This window comes from Octopus sinensis, linkage group LG4 (genome assembly GCF_006345805.1).
Source record: "Octopus sinensis linkage group LG4, ASM634580v1, whole genome shotgun sequence".
NCBI lineage: Eukaryota > Metazoa > Mollusca > Cephalopoda > Octopoda > Octopodidae > Octopus > Octopus sinensis.
In genome coordinates this window covers 131,378,763-131,394,526 of record NC_043000.1, presented here as the reverse complement: position 1 = coordinate 131,394,526, position 15,764 = coordinate 131,378,763, and the positions used below count along the sequence as shown (strand labels likewise).

At 34.6% G+C, this 15,764-nt stretch overlaps 1 protein-coding gene and 1 long non-coding RNA gene across 2 annotated transcripts in view; both read left to right on the top strand.

Moving 5' to 3' along the window:
- The window catches only part of LOC115210261 (sodium-dependent phosphate transport protein 2A), a 53,182-nt gene that overhangs the window by 6,978 nt on the left and 30,440 nt on the right, over positions 1 to 15,764 (top strand). The window lies entirely within an intron of this gene.
- LOC118763130 lies at positions 7,684 to 9,829 on the top strand. The gene is made up of 3 exons (XR_004998886.1): positions 7,684 to 8,524; positions 8,640 to 8,643; positions 8,727 to 9,829. It is a non-coding gene; the product is annotated as an uncharacterized LOC118763130 (long non-coding RNA).

Genomic DNA, 15,764 nt, shown 5'->3' with positions numbered 1-15,764 from the left:
AATATTTTTTTTCCAACTCTCTGACAATTCTACCAATCCATCACTCAAACACTGACTCTTCACCAAAACACAGCTCAGAATTTTTGTTCTTAACTTTGCGTAGTTGACGGAAAAATCTAATGCCAAGTGGTTTCGTTTGATCTCTATTAAAATCCTTTTTTTTTTTTTACTTCAATCTGCTAGTACCCGCAACTAAACACTCCACATATCACTTTTATTAGCTTTTCCATTTCAAACTACACTCTTAACTCGAAACTAAGTTCGTCTTTTAAAAGATGTCTTTGTATTAAATTAAACGAATTCTTTAAAATAGAATAAATGCGAAGTAATGACTTCCCCAACAAGGAAGTTACTTGTGTTAGTTCATTGTTAGCTGTTCAACACGTGAGACTAATACTTTTCAAAGTTTGCGCCTCTCATTCAACTGGTTTTACTCATTGCTGACCTCACTCGCCCAAATTGCGCCACGTCTGCCTTAAGGAAGGAATTAGAACTTCTCAAATTTAAAAAGAAATAAAACTGTCCCTGGAAAACTTGCAGTCACGTAGCTTTTTTCTTTAATACTCTCTTAAGCTTTTTTTTTTTTTTTTTTTGTTAAGTAGACAATTTTATAAAGGAAGAAAACTTAATGACATTACAAATAAAGGAATGTTGCATAAAATGTGTTGCATAAAATGTCTGGAAACGATTAGCATTCATCTTTTTCTTTTTTTTCGATTCTTGGTCAGTAGTGATATTCAAACAATCCATAAGATCTTTTATTTTATTCTTTTTATTTCATGTGTGTGTGTGTGTGTGTGTTATAAGTTTGATGGTATTGACCGGTAATTAATTATTAAGGTCTAAAATAATACATGAAAAGATATCTATTTCCTTTTCCTAAATCATGAAGCCAAGCTCTTAGCGATTACTTAATTTGCTTTCCCCACGTATTTAGTCAAGAGACTGAAGTTGGGAAAACCCAGATATTATACAGTGTGTAATTATAGCAGCTATGTCCAGTTTAAAATTTTCAAAATATTAATTTGATCTCAAGTGTTTTATTTATATTTTACTTCCTAAGTATGGAGATATTTTGTGAAATTATCCACTTATACTTGTAGTCATACTTCACAACCTTCTTCCTAATGCTAAATCTTATATCTATGTTTGGCTGTATGTATGAATGTGTGTGTGTGTATCTGAGTGTATATATATGTCATAGTAGTTTCAAGTTTAAAATATACGCATATATAGTCATCATCATCGTTTAAAGCCCGCCTTCCATGCTGGCTTAAGATGTACATTTAATTTATAAATAATATATTATACATAGCTATCTCTCATTCCCTGTGTGTGTGTGTGTGTGTGTGTGTGTAGGCCCTGCCCTGTTTAACATTGTCCCAAAACTGATCAAAGAGGAAAAGGATCCCATCACCTTTAAACAGTCTGGACAGGTTTCTTCAAGGAATACCAGACAAGCCACCCATACCTGGATACAACTCGCTACTTGAATGGACTATAAGTAAAACTTGACTTAAAAAAAGGATTTAGATAATCCTATCAGGTGGTGCTATTAAGTTAGACATGGCCTGGACCAATCTTTGGTCGAAGCATATCTAAGTATTATCTAAGTTTTTATATATATATATATATATAATAGGCGCAGGAGTGGCCGTGTGGTAAGTAGGTTGCTCAACAACCACATGGTTCTACTATAGCCGACCAAAGCCTTGTGAGTGGATTTGGTAGACGGAAACTGAAAGATGCCCGTCGTACATATATATATATATATATATATATATATATATATATATATATATATATAATGAAGATGGTAATTATTTCTTGACTTCCTCAGCATTAATGATAAGTATTGAAAGAAATTATTCCATTTCATATTTGTTAATAAATCAGCTTTTAATCACAAGATTCTTTTCCCCATTCCCTGATGTGTGTGTTGGATGAAGAGATGTTGACATTCCTTGATGACATTATGACCTGTTGCTGTAAAGCTCTCTGGAATTAAAAAAACAAAAAAACTCCTTTGCTTGTAAAACATAATGGCTGGCAACAAGAAATGCATCCGGTTGTAAAATCTTGTCCCAAGTGATTTTCTCCAAGCTACGTTAGCATAGAAAAACACATTTAATGAACGAACAGTTTATATATATATATATATATATATATATATATTGGCCTGCTCGCTTAGCCAGCGGGGTGGCGTCATTTGAAGGGTAAAATAATGCGAAGGGCATTGTGACCAGCGATGTGTAGCAACATCTGATAGCGTGGTCGGTCACGGTGATATATATATATGTGAGTGTGTGTATGTGTGTGTACATGCTCAATACCCATTGCATTTTTAACGGCAAGATGCCAAAATTTTAGATTCAAAAGGCCATCTTTGATATAAAATATATTGTTTTAATAACAAGAGACTTTGGTAGAATTAAAATGTTATTGACTTTACCTCTATTTCCATTTTCAGAAAAATAGATTGGATATTTTAATTAGGTAAATTATTGAAACTTAGTTTGTCTTTCTCATAGCTAAGGCTTAATTAATCTTAATATTGTTTAACTGGAAACATTTTATTTAAAAATATAAATTTCATATTCTTCAAACTTGATATATGCATTGTACAATATTTACATTTACTAAGATGACTTATACATAAACAGTTTCTAGGGAAGGTTCTATTTTCATCATTATGATATATCCTGGCTGATTTGAAGATCTGGCTGCTATTTCTAACCAGTTGAGTTACCTCATAAAAGCACACATTTGTTAATATATATGATGGTAAAATTTGTGACGGACTTTTTTGATAATAATCTTGGCTACCATATTTACATAAAATTTCACTGAACTACCTTAACTATTTATCTATTTTTGTTTATGATAGGAATGTTTTCCTTTGTTTTTTCCATCTAAATTTTTTTTATTCACAATTGTGAATAAAAAAAAATTGAAATATTTTAGTGGAAAGTAATATTTATTTTAAAAACAGCAGAATTGACTGTTTTACTAGCTAGGAATTACTGTAAAATAGTTGCTCTACCTTCTATTTGAATTTCATCTGCTGTCTACAAGTAGTGCCTCTTCAGTTTCACTTTCAGTTTTAGAAATACTGCAAAGACACAAATGCGTATGTCAAGTGAATGCAGGGAACAAATTTAGTAGGAACATGGTATATATTCAGGTTTTCTGTGAGAATCTGCTGGCTGATTCATAATTGGTTCTAACCATGAGAGAGAACAACAGTTCTCATGGAAGAATTTACCAAATTTTTAATACAGTTTCTGATATTTTACTTGTGACTTGTTACACTGAATATTCATCATCTTAAACCAACACTCATCCATCACATCCAAGTCAGTTCTTTTTTGGGAGTTATTATCCTCCTATATGGGTTAGGGGATCTTATCTTACATATATGTTTCAGTTTTGAAGTTTGGTTTCTGCAGCTGGATGTATCAGGTGCTTTTATTGTGACACCAGCTTTAGAGAGATCCTGTTTATGGCAAGACTAAAGTGTTCTTTTGACTATATCCTTGTTATTCACCAATCACATCATTGAATATTTTGGGTGAATTTTATAGTGAACAACAATAGTAGTGATGTTGCTTTGAACATCAGACTATGTTATATTTTTCTCATGGGGCTTAACAGATAGATAAAAGAGAGGGTGATAATAGAAGAATGTGAGTGGGTGGATGAAGGAAGCAAGAGTAAGATAATAGAAACAGATTGGGATAAGGTGTGAGTGAGAGATGCATAATGATAGAGATGAGTAAATGGTGAGAGTGAATGATGGTTGTCAGTAGCAAGTGGCTGAGAACAAAGGATGATGACTAAAAATGTAGAAAGAGTTGTGGTAAATGATGGTGGGCAGGTACATGTAGATCTAACATACCCTGTTGAAAATATGCATTGTGTGTGTGTGTGTGTGTGTGTATATGAAAAATGAGTTTGTTTTAACAAGCTACAGCAAAATGAATTTATAAATATCAAAGCAACACTAATAGCAAGTAGGGCACCTAAATATTGTTGCCTTGGAAATATTCATTAGTTCCTTATATTTCAGGTAAAGTACTACTTGATGGAGGATAACTACTAATAATTATCAGAGTTAATTAAACATCTATCTATTTATGTTTCTGCGCATGTACTAAAAATTCTATGAAGCACATGAAAAGGTCTGGGCCTGATCTCCTGCTCAACAGCTTTCAAACTACCAACTCCTGAAAGCATGGTGATACAAATGCTAAAATTGGCAATGGTGATGGAGATTGGGAAGTATAATATACACTCCTTAAAGTGTGACATACAAATGGACAACATAGGATCATGAGGGCCCTTTGGACTTTTCAAAGACAAGGCAACCTCATTAGTGCTCATGACACAGTAAGATGCTACTCAATATATGCTGGGGTCAATAAAATAAGTACCAGTTGAATACTGAGGTCAAATGAGGGCCCTTTGGACTTTTCAAAGACAAGTCAACCTTGCTAGTGCTGATGACACAGTAAAATGCTACTCAATATATGCTGGGGTCAATAAAATAAGTACCAGTTGAATACTGGGGTCAAATGTAATTGACTTAGCCCTACCCCCAAATTGCTGGCCTTCTGCCAACATTTGAAATGAATATATACCTGTAAAGTGGTTGATGTTAAGAGGGCAACCAGCCATAAAAACCAACCAAAAGTAAAATTTGTAAGTGAAATGTGGTCTTCTGACCTGACAGAGCAGTTTGTCTGAATAATAATTGATGATGATGAGGAGGAGGAAGGGGATATATATGTCAGTGTATAGTGAGTGTGTGTGTGTGTGTGTGAATATGAAGTTATGTTTGCCTCCTGAATGAATAGTGTCATCCAAGGAAATACTGGTTCAATATCTAATATTTGAGGGTGGGGGGAATTGATTTCCTTAAAATAATAAGTTTGTATATAAACAGTAGTTTATATTCATACAAAGGAAAAAGTAGAAAATGCAGACTTTGAAGTTAGTAAGAGTTTACTATCAGCAACAAATCAATCATTATCTCTGACAGCTGTTTCCATTATATACAGTGAAATTTATCAAATATTAAATTCATATTTCTGAGCATAATCTCTTCAGAGGGAAAAATATACCCTTAGATATTATGTATGTTTGTTTGTAGATTATATATATAAAATCAATAAACAGGATATCAAGTATATACACATACATTATATACACACGTACATATGTATATAGAGAGCAAGGGCTGTGTATACTGTGGAAACCTGATTATAATGTTGGATAATTCTACTGTTGTTTCAAAAACACTCACCCCTACTTCTAATTAAGTCACCTAGATAACGAAAGCTATCAACTGTTTTTAGGGAGCATTTGAGAGAATGTATTTCCTATGAGCTCTTAGTATTTACTGTTCCTGTACAACAACTGCAGTCTATCTTACCTATTAGCCTGCTTGTGATCTCACAATACCTAAAAAATAAATGCGCCCTTTTAAAGCCTAGCCAGGCTCATGGGCTCGGTTTCTATGGCGTATGTGTTCTCCAGCTGGGCTGGACACCAGTCCATCGTAGCATTACTCATTTTTGCCAGCTGAGTGGAGTGGAGCAACGTGAAATGAAGTGTTTTGTTCAAGAACACAACGCGGCGCCCGGTCCAGGAATCGAAACCACAATCTTACGATTATGATGCTGACACCCTAACCACTAAGCCACGTGCCTCCACGAAACTTTCAAAGCCACAATAAATTTTAGGCTTCACAATGTGTAGCGATTTATTATGTCTCCCTCCTCTCTCCCGCACAGTTATACAACATCACAAGCACCACATCACAAAGACTTAAAGTTCACTTTAAAATTATGGCATATTTCAGCTCTGATCAATAGCTGACTGCTACAAGAATTAAACAAGATCTACATTAGAATACTAGCCAGGCTCATGGGCCCGGTTTCTATGGCATGTGTGTTCCCTAGCTGGACGGGATACCAGTCCATCGCAGCGTTACTCATTTTTGCCAGCTGAGTGGACTGGAGCAACATGAAATGAAGTGTTTTGCTCAAGAACACAATACGTCGCCTGGTCCAGGAATCAAAACCACAATCTTACAATCATGATGCTAGCACCCTAACCACTAAGCCACGTGCTTCCACATATATATTTCCCATTTGTTCCTATTGCGTAACACATACAGATTGAAACTGGTCATATGCGCAAGGAAAAATATATAATTTTTGCTTGAAAACTCATAGGTCAGTCATGATTCACACTTTGTAATGAATATAGCTATTTTTCTGTGAAATTCATTACGTTGTTTCTCTCATTATTCTTAATAATAATTATTCATTATGTTCGAAAACAATAATATCAAAAGCCTCAGCTGACTTTTCTTTGTACATTTTTTTACATAATCTGGCAACAGACAATCCACTGACAATTCTCACTATCAAACCTCCGTTAATTCCTTCTTTCACTCTGTTTCTCTCATTATTGTTATAATTATCACTTGGCTTTCCAGTAATGGATGTTAAACATACAAGCATATGTAGATGCTTGCTTATATACATACACATACACACATAAATACATTCAAGACAGACAGTGAAAGAGAGAAAGTGTTTTTAAGCAACTTTGTTCAAAAGACAGCAAAAATTTTCCCGTCTTGACGTACCAAAAATAGCTAGCAAATTAGTAATAAATCAAACTGAAATCATAAATGTAGACATTGAATAATATATTTCCTGAAACACAAAGCAATGAGATTGTCACAAGACCACTTTTCATTATCAAGATTTAACAATTTTTGTAGCATTGTTAGAGCTGTTATTTATATAATTGTTTTGCGAGAGATCTTCAATGTTTGCTTGCTTTGCAGAGACAGTGAATACATCAACCTTCAAATCAATCACTAAAATTAGCTTATATGATGTGCATGAGCCAAGGAACAGACTCCTCTACATATTGGTTAGATTTCAAAGAAATAGCGACCAAAATTCTTTCAAATCATACGCTACTGTTGTGTGTATATGTAATGTGTGTGTGAGTGGAGAGAGAGAGACAGACAGAAATAGAACAACATGAGATTGTTCATAAGTTGTACAATCTTAATGATTGTTGTGAAGAAATCTCTATCAGAAAGAATATCTTGTTTGAGAACAGTAAATTGAAATAGCAAGAAATAATTTACATATTGCATACCGTAAATCCTAGAGTATAATCCACATTTTTTTCCCAAAATTTAAAGGTCAAAATCTCTAACTACATACGAGGTTAAAAATGAAAATTATTTTCTAAGCAATTTTCGAGTCTCTATTTGCTGTCCAGCAATGTTTATTCTGACGCATTTCGTGATGTCGGGCATGAAAATACCTTAAGCTAAGCCTGAAAGCAATGAAGTCATAAAAGAATCATCCATAACTTGCAGTAAGCAACATTTATTAAACGTTATTGCTATTATTTCTTTATTTTCTGCAAACAAAATGCACAAAAAAGCTACACGTTTGCATTATGTTATATATACAATAATAATAAAGGACGTTACCGTATACATTTTTACAAACCAAGGATGTTATATAGACCTCCCTGACTCAAGTTAGAGAAGGGGTGCGTATTATACACAAGGTTTAGGTTTTTCAGAGGTACAGCCCCCTAAAAATCCCCTGCATATTATACTCAAGGGCGGACTATACTCGAGGATTTACTGTACACATTCATAGAATCAACATGTTGAGTCAAAAGTTTTGTAATATTTTGGTAACTTATCAAATTACAACGAAAGCAACCTAGCATTCAAAGTAGAGGCATCTTGTTGACCCATCTGAAGCTACCTTTCTGCAAGTTCTTTGATTCCATGTTGATACAAGTTCTTGTTCATTGGTGTAAAGAGTTCCTTCACTGAAGTTTTCACCTCCTCTTGTTTGATAAAGCATTATGAGCACTGGAAGTGAGCCATGAATTGGAAGAAGTAGTTGTCTGAGAGAGCTTGGTACAGACTGTTTGTTTGGTGTGACATCAGTTCAATTCCTTCGAGTTCCTGGAGTTTATTACAGGTTGCTCAAGCAGTTATAGGTCTTGCATTGTCTTGTTATCACTTTTTGTTAACCAATGCCATGCCAAGTAATTTTTATGCATAATGGCATATTTCTGCTTCAGCTGTTTGGAATACATGTTGGCATAAATGGTTCAACCAACCGGAATAAATTCATAGTGAATTATCCCCTTGTAATTCCAACGGATGCAGAACGTCACCTTGTGCTCTAAGCACCCATGATTGGCAACTTGCTCAGCCACTGCTTATGCACATTAGGAGTGTAGAAAAATATCTCCCTCAGATTATTACTTGTTCCAATCTGTGGCTCACTTCCTGTGCTAGCCACACTTCATCAACCTAGAGGAGGTGGAAAGTTCTGTGACGGTGTTCTTTGCCTTGATGGACAAGAACTGGTATCATTGTGGGGATCAAAGAACTTGCAGAAAGGTGGCTTCAGTTAGTGCAACACAATGACCTCTACTTTACATTGTATTATAGCATAGAGCAGTGGTTCCCAAACTGAGTCGCGACCCACAGATGGGTCGTGAACGGAATCTTAGTGGGTCGCAAAAAGTTATAAAATTACGCATTAGCTTTGATTAACTGCTGTCTATCGAAATAGTTCAGTAGAGTTAAGTGGGTCGTCATAAACTGGTGATATGAATAGTGGGTCACGACTCTAAAAAGTTTGGGAACCACTGGCATAGAGCATTCACAGAAACTAATACTTTTGATGGCTCTCCTCTCTCCATCTCTCTCATTCTGCTTTCTACATGTCCTTCAAATCACATTCTACTGTCGAATGTAATATATGTGTGTATGTGCATGCATGTATGAGTATGTATGTGAGGGGGCTCTTTTTGGTTAAATCTGCTAAAAGTATCAGCCAAATCTCCTTCAATTCAGTAGCAATAAGCTATCAAACACGATATAGTGTTGGGTTTCCCACTCTTATGATAAAACTATGTTGGTCATGATTAGACTCCTCAGTTTACATGGATTTATTCCTGAAAAATCCTGGAATTTTTACTCATCTGTTAACTATTTTATAATGATTTGGAGTTTTGGAGACCAGAAGGCAGGAATTATGAGCTTAAAAATTTATTCCATTAAAAATATATACTAATAGAAAACTTTAAATATTTACAGAGAAAATTAAAAAATAACTTTCCTGGATAATAAAAATGTATTCCAATCAGAGGTGTATGTTTCAACTTGCTCACAATTTTACAACAGTTAGGGCTCTCATGGTTTTATGTAGAAGTCTGCGAAATTTTTGGGGAGGGTGCCAGTTGATTAGATCGACCCCAGTACGCAACTGGTACTTAATTTATCAACCCCAAAAGATGAAAGGCAAAGTTGAGCTCGGCGGAATTTGAACTCAGAACGTAAAGACAGACAAAACACCGCTAAGCATTTCACCTGGCATGTTAACGTTTCCGCTAGCTCGCCACCTAAGTTGGTGAAATATTAGTGAATGAGAGCTGTTTCTGCAAGTTTACAGTTTCGTGTCTGTCTCTTGGAAAATTATTTGGGATCATGATTAAATGCTTCGTTGGTTATTTTCATTAGTTTCGTTAATAGCAATGTGTAATCTCTCAAGTTCGGATGTTTCTTTTAATGAAGTTAGTGTTTCAGTTATGGGTTCAAATAAAGGATTCTTCTGACAAAATGATGAGTGGTTCTGTGGAAGCTTGCTTTTCAACCACATGATTCTGGGTTCAGTCCCACTGTGTGACACACTTGGACAAGTGTCTTCTACTATAGCCTCAGGCCAACCAGTGGAGTGGATCTGGTAGACAGAAACTGAAAGAAGCCTGTCGTATATATATATATATATATATATATATATATATATATTTATTATATAGAAGGAGCTTCTACAGGACTAGAACTGTTTCATTCAAGAGAAATATATATATATGTATGTATGTATGTATGTATGTGTGTGTATATGTTTGTCTGACCAAATTAAACATGGTCCTTGTTCTATCAATTGTTATTGTAAGTGTATTATTTTCAAAATCAGTGTTAAATTCAGAGTTTTGTTTCTAAAAGCACAATAAGTTTTTTTTTTTTTTTTTTTTTTTTTTTCAGTAAATAAACTTCCATAAATTCTGATCATTCATAAATTCCATAATTTACTAGATAAATGCATATTTGCATTCAGATATCTTTGATTACACACAGATACATATTGACCTATAGAAGTACGTAATATTCCCACCAATCCCTTATCTGTAATAGCTTTTCTAATAAAACCACTCAGAAAATCCATCTAGAGTAAATCATCTTCATCATTTAACGTCCACTTTCCATGCTGGCATGTGTTGGACGGTTTGACTGAGAACTGGCAAGCCAGGATGATGCACCAGGTTCCAATCTGATCTGGCAAGGTTTTTACAACTGGATGCCCTTCCTAATGCCAACCACTCCAAGAGTGTAGTGGGTGCTTTTTACGTGCCATTGGCACAGGAGCCACTCAGGCAGCACTGGCATTGACCATTCTTGAATTGTGCTTTTTACGTGCCACCGGCACATGTTTAATATATTCTTTTCATGATGATGATGAGTAACTGTTCTGGATAGTATTTTTTTTCTTTAATTTGCTTGGTTTTTCTTTTCTTTTCTTTTTTTTTTTTAGAGCAAGCTTGGCTTTTTCAAATGCACTAGTTTCTGAGAAAAATCTCCTAGTAAATTTTTTTTATATGGCATGGTGTAAAAAGGACATTTTAAGATGATTTTGCAATTTACAATTATATTTTCAATAATACAGCCTGGAAATACAATACAGTTTCAAAAATTCTTGACTGCATTTGTAGTAAAACTTCCCTGGAACCCCATTTAAAAGCCTTTGGGCACAAATGAACACCATTATAGTTGACATGGAATAATACAAAAATTAACACACACGAACAACAACCATACACATAAATACAGCATTACTGTAGACAGAGAAGCATAGTCAGTTACTGATGAAACCCCGATGAAGGTTGAAACTTGATCGGCTGATCTTTTTCTCCTTGTAGTGAGATTCATCATCATTTAACGTCTGTTTTCCATGCTAGCATGGGTTGGACGGTTCGTCTGGGGTCTGGAAAACCAGAAGGCTGCTCCAGGCTCCAGTCTGATCTGGCAGTGTTTCTACAGCTGGATGCCCTTCCTGACACCAACCACTCTGGGTGTTGTGGGTGCTCTTTACGTGCCACCGTCACAGGCCAGAGGAGGTTGGCAACTGCCATGATCGGTTGGTACTTTTTACATGCCACCGGCACAGAAGCCAGTCAAGGCAGCGCTGGCATCAGCCACGTTTGGATGGTGCTTTTTACGTGCCACTGACACGGGTATCACAACTACAATTTCCATTTGATTTTTATTTTGATGTTGATGTACTTGACTCAATAGGTCTCTTCAAACACAGCCGGATGCCCTACGCTCCAAGGTGAGCACAGCAGGCCGTCCTGCGATCCAAGGTAATTTGAATGTGCTGGGGTTGGTTATGTGAAGCTGGTGTAGGATACAGCCATGAACTCACTTTGTTTGTCGGGTCTTCGCAGTCAGAGCATATCTCGAGAGGTCTCGGTCTTTCATCATATGAAAAAAATACAGTTGTTTACAGCTATTCAACATATTTAATTGCTTCATTAAATTATACATACTGTGTTGGTTTAAATCTATCACCTTACTCTGAGCATTACTGTTAATGTATCAGTAATTTAGTAAGTGTATGCATATATAAATCTGTACACACAAACAAACTCACCAATGTATTTCTGCATTTGCATGTGTATTTCTGTGTATATGGATATAATTTATTACAATGTCTAGTACTGATGTGGTTTATTTGTTGTATATAGTGTCTTAGATGTTCAGGAGTTCTGAGATTTGTTCATTCATGGAATAACTTTGACCTTTGATCCATTCATTTTATAAAACAATGCTCAATGCAATCTACATCATCTTTGCAACACAATCAGTTTTTAATAAAGTAAAAGATGTCAGTTTTGGTTTGAGGTTCACCCGATTGTCAACATGAAATCTCTTCTATTCCTTACTATTTACATGGCATTTGCCAGTTGTCATGCTCTTCATAGAAAAAAAAAAATAACATAGAAGGCACTGACTTTCTTAAATAATACAAGGTTATACAGTTTGGAAAGTAACAAATGCTACATTTCTTTAACAGTAAATGATGTAGTCAATGCAAAACTTACATAATAAACAAATGTGTTGCAGGAGTGGCTGTGTGGTAAGTAGCTTGCTTACTAACCACATGGTTCCGGGTTCAGTCCCACTGCGTGGCACCTTGGGCAAGTGTCTTCTACTATAGCCTCGGGCTGACCAAAGCCTTGTGAGTGGATTTGGTAGATGGAAACTGAAAGAAGCCCATCGTATATATATGTGTGTGTGTTTGTGTGTCTGTGTTTGTCCCCCCCAACATTGCTTGACAACAGATGCTGGTGTGTTTACGTCCCCGTACCTTAGCGGTTCGGCAGAAGAGACCGATAGAATAAGTATTAGGCTTACAAAGAATAAGTCCTGGGGTCGATTTGCTTGACTAAAGGCGGTGCTCCACCATGGCCACAGTCAAATGACTGAAACAAGTAAAAGAGTAAAAAGAGAGATATCTATTTTTAATTATGAATATTTACCATAAAAACAAGGAAATTTTTATGGCCATCATTTTCGCAGTTATTTTATAAATATTATTGCTACTAGGTAACCAAGTATATTACGCATGATGCTAGACAATTGCATGACATTGCTAATGACACAGAATGTCAGTGACATTTTATAAATGTCTAATGCAAAAAACCCAGAAAGAGATTGCTTGTTGATTATTTTAATTACGACTGTTATTATCTGTTTGTAATGGATTATCATACTTTCAGTAGATTAATTTGGATTCTAGCAGTTAATTATTTTTGTCAAAAAATAGTCAAGTTGCAGTACACTATAGATTTTCTTGTGTGGATGTGTGTGCAAATAAGTGAGTGGGTGTATATAGATATTGGTATTTATTGATACTTTGATACTTATTTATGAAAATATTGGGTCAATTAATAAAACAGGTACATTGTTTTATTGAATTCTCAATAAGACTTAAATTTATTTTAAAGATTATATTAGCTTTTATTAGTGTGGTCTGGAAGAAGGGACTCCTGCTATGTCCTTTGCAGGATCCATGACAGTTAGAGCTTCATGTTGATGGATGTAAGGAGGGATTTCTAAATTTGATCCTATGGTAAACTTCAGAATCATCCTGGAATTCTAAGACTGTTTTGAGATAACATTTAGTAGAATGTATCCAAATAATAACGAGTTTTAAATGTATTTAAAACTACTGTCAGTACCTAAAGTCTTGGATATTGAAATGAATGGTAAAAGCTTCTGAACTGTTGATATAATGTATGAAATTGGTAAATTATTGTTTTACACACTCGATTACATGCATGTCTGCATTCAGTGACACACATAAACAAATTTACTCAGCTATAATTTATTTATCAGTGTTTGCTTACATTCTGGTAAAACCATGAAGCAAGAAGATTCTTGTTAAGTAAAACTGAACCAGTTAGACTCAATCAATTATTTGTGAATCTCTTGTACGGAGAATATACTGTCAGGAATGTCATATCTTACCAGTTACTCTCCCCTAAGATCTAAGGTATCATTACCAAACCAAAATGAAACTACAGGCATCTTGCACATTACAGAGGTATTGCATTCTTGAAACTTTGGTTATAACATGGAATTCTGTAACATAAAGCCTTTTTTTTCCCCATTGGCTGCCATGTTGCATAGAAGTCGATGGAAAAAGTCAATGTTGCAACAAGAGTTTCAGGAATGTAATGTTTCTTCAATGTACTGTGTGACTGTATTTAAACAGAAATCCAGACGAAAATTAATACCAGCCAGATTAGATTTGGAGATTCTTCAGTTTCAAATTGATACAAAAGAGACTGCAAAATATGAGAACTGAAATAAAAAATTTTTTTTAGAAAATTAGCAGTTCATATTTCAATTAATAATCTAATCAATTTTTCTGCTCAAATTTTTGTTTAAAAAAGCATTACAGATTTATCAGGTTGAGATTTCAGGTTATAAAAAATTAAACAAACAAACAAACAAAAAAAAAAAATCTTCATCTATGATATAAATAAGGAATTAAGAATACTTAGACTCTTCCATATATATTTAAATGGACTATACTTTTGTAAGTTCACTGATGGATGTTGCCTTGATATTAAGTGTCCAGTTGCTGTCACATTCCCCTCTTGCAAACAAATCTGACCTTCTTCACTCCTTTTACATCTATTTTGTCCATGCTGGCATGGGATGGTCACAACAAAGAAATACACAAGTGTTCCACTTGAATAAACTATTTTCTCTGAAGTATTTAAGTTAAAGATGTAATGTCATGTTTACTTAGCATTGTTGGATATGCAGTAACTTGGTAGTTCAAATAATGGACTCATATACCTTGGTAGTGTAGTGTGCCCCCAAAGAAACACATGTTACTCAAGGATTCCTTGATCATCCTTGCTGAAATGAGATACTACCTCTTGGTTCCTGGGTTGAAGGCTAGCTGTAAAGGAGTGTAGAAAATAACTTCATAGTCAATGTTAACACTCTCACGAAGGTGGTGGTGGTGGTGATGGCGGTGGTGGTAGCAGAATATGTTTATTTGTAGTTATGTTTTCCCTTATGTAGGTTTCCTCATATCTACATCTTCATTTCTTCATGCCTTGAAACATCTAATACATGAAAAAAAAATGAAATCTTTTCATCCTTCATCCATGCAATTTTTGTAGTCTCTAAAGACAGATTTTTGCTATTGTTGGTTTTCTTTCTAACGATGAATATAAAGATTACGAATAATAAAGACTTGAATTTTACTAAGTCTCTTTATTTCAATATGCTTTTCAACACATGTGTACTTGTTTATATACATATATGCACATAATATAAATATACATGTTTATGCGTGTATATTTATAATCGTACCCTAAGTCTGAAAAAAATTATTTCAGACCTTAGATGTTTTAAGAATATATTTACAACAATTCAAAGTCTTATCTCTTAGATCTACTGTAATTGCATGTTTAAGAATTTTTTCTTCACTTCCTATTTTTGTAACATTATATGTATAATAACCCTACCATATTTTACCTGTTCTACAGGTAAGTATTCAGAGCCCAATATTCTTTCATGTTTCACCTCACAACCATTTTCTTCTCTCTTACATCACAAATATTTTCTGTTACATGATTTTCTAGTTGAAAAAAATCTGTCAATTGTGTTTTGTTTGAATTAATTTTTGCTTCTGTATTTTAAACAAAAGAAGAAAAAAAATATTTGTATTGTGTGTGGGTGTGCTGCTGGAGGCATGATGGTAAAATGCACCTAGTCTGCACTGCAGATGGTTGGTTAGTAATGGGGGCTGTAGAAGCCATACCAAAAGTAAGAATAGAAACTACAGAGTTGGGCTTTTTTTCCTCTGTTGCCATCTATGCCAGATGATGAAAGACCACTGTGAGTAGAGAGATGTGAGGGCCAGCCAACCCATACCAGCATGTAAAAAGATAATTGTATATGTGGATGTGTACACATGTACATATATAATATATATATATAATATATATATGATATAATATAATATATATATATATATAATATATATATATATATATATAATATGATTGATTGATTGATTCTAGTTTCAGCTTATGAGCTGTGGCCATGC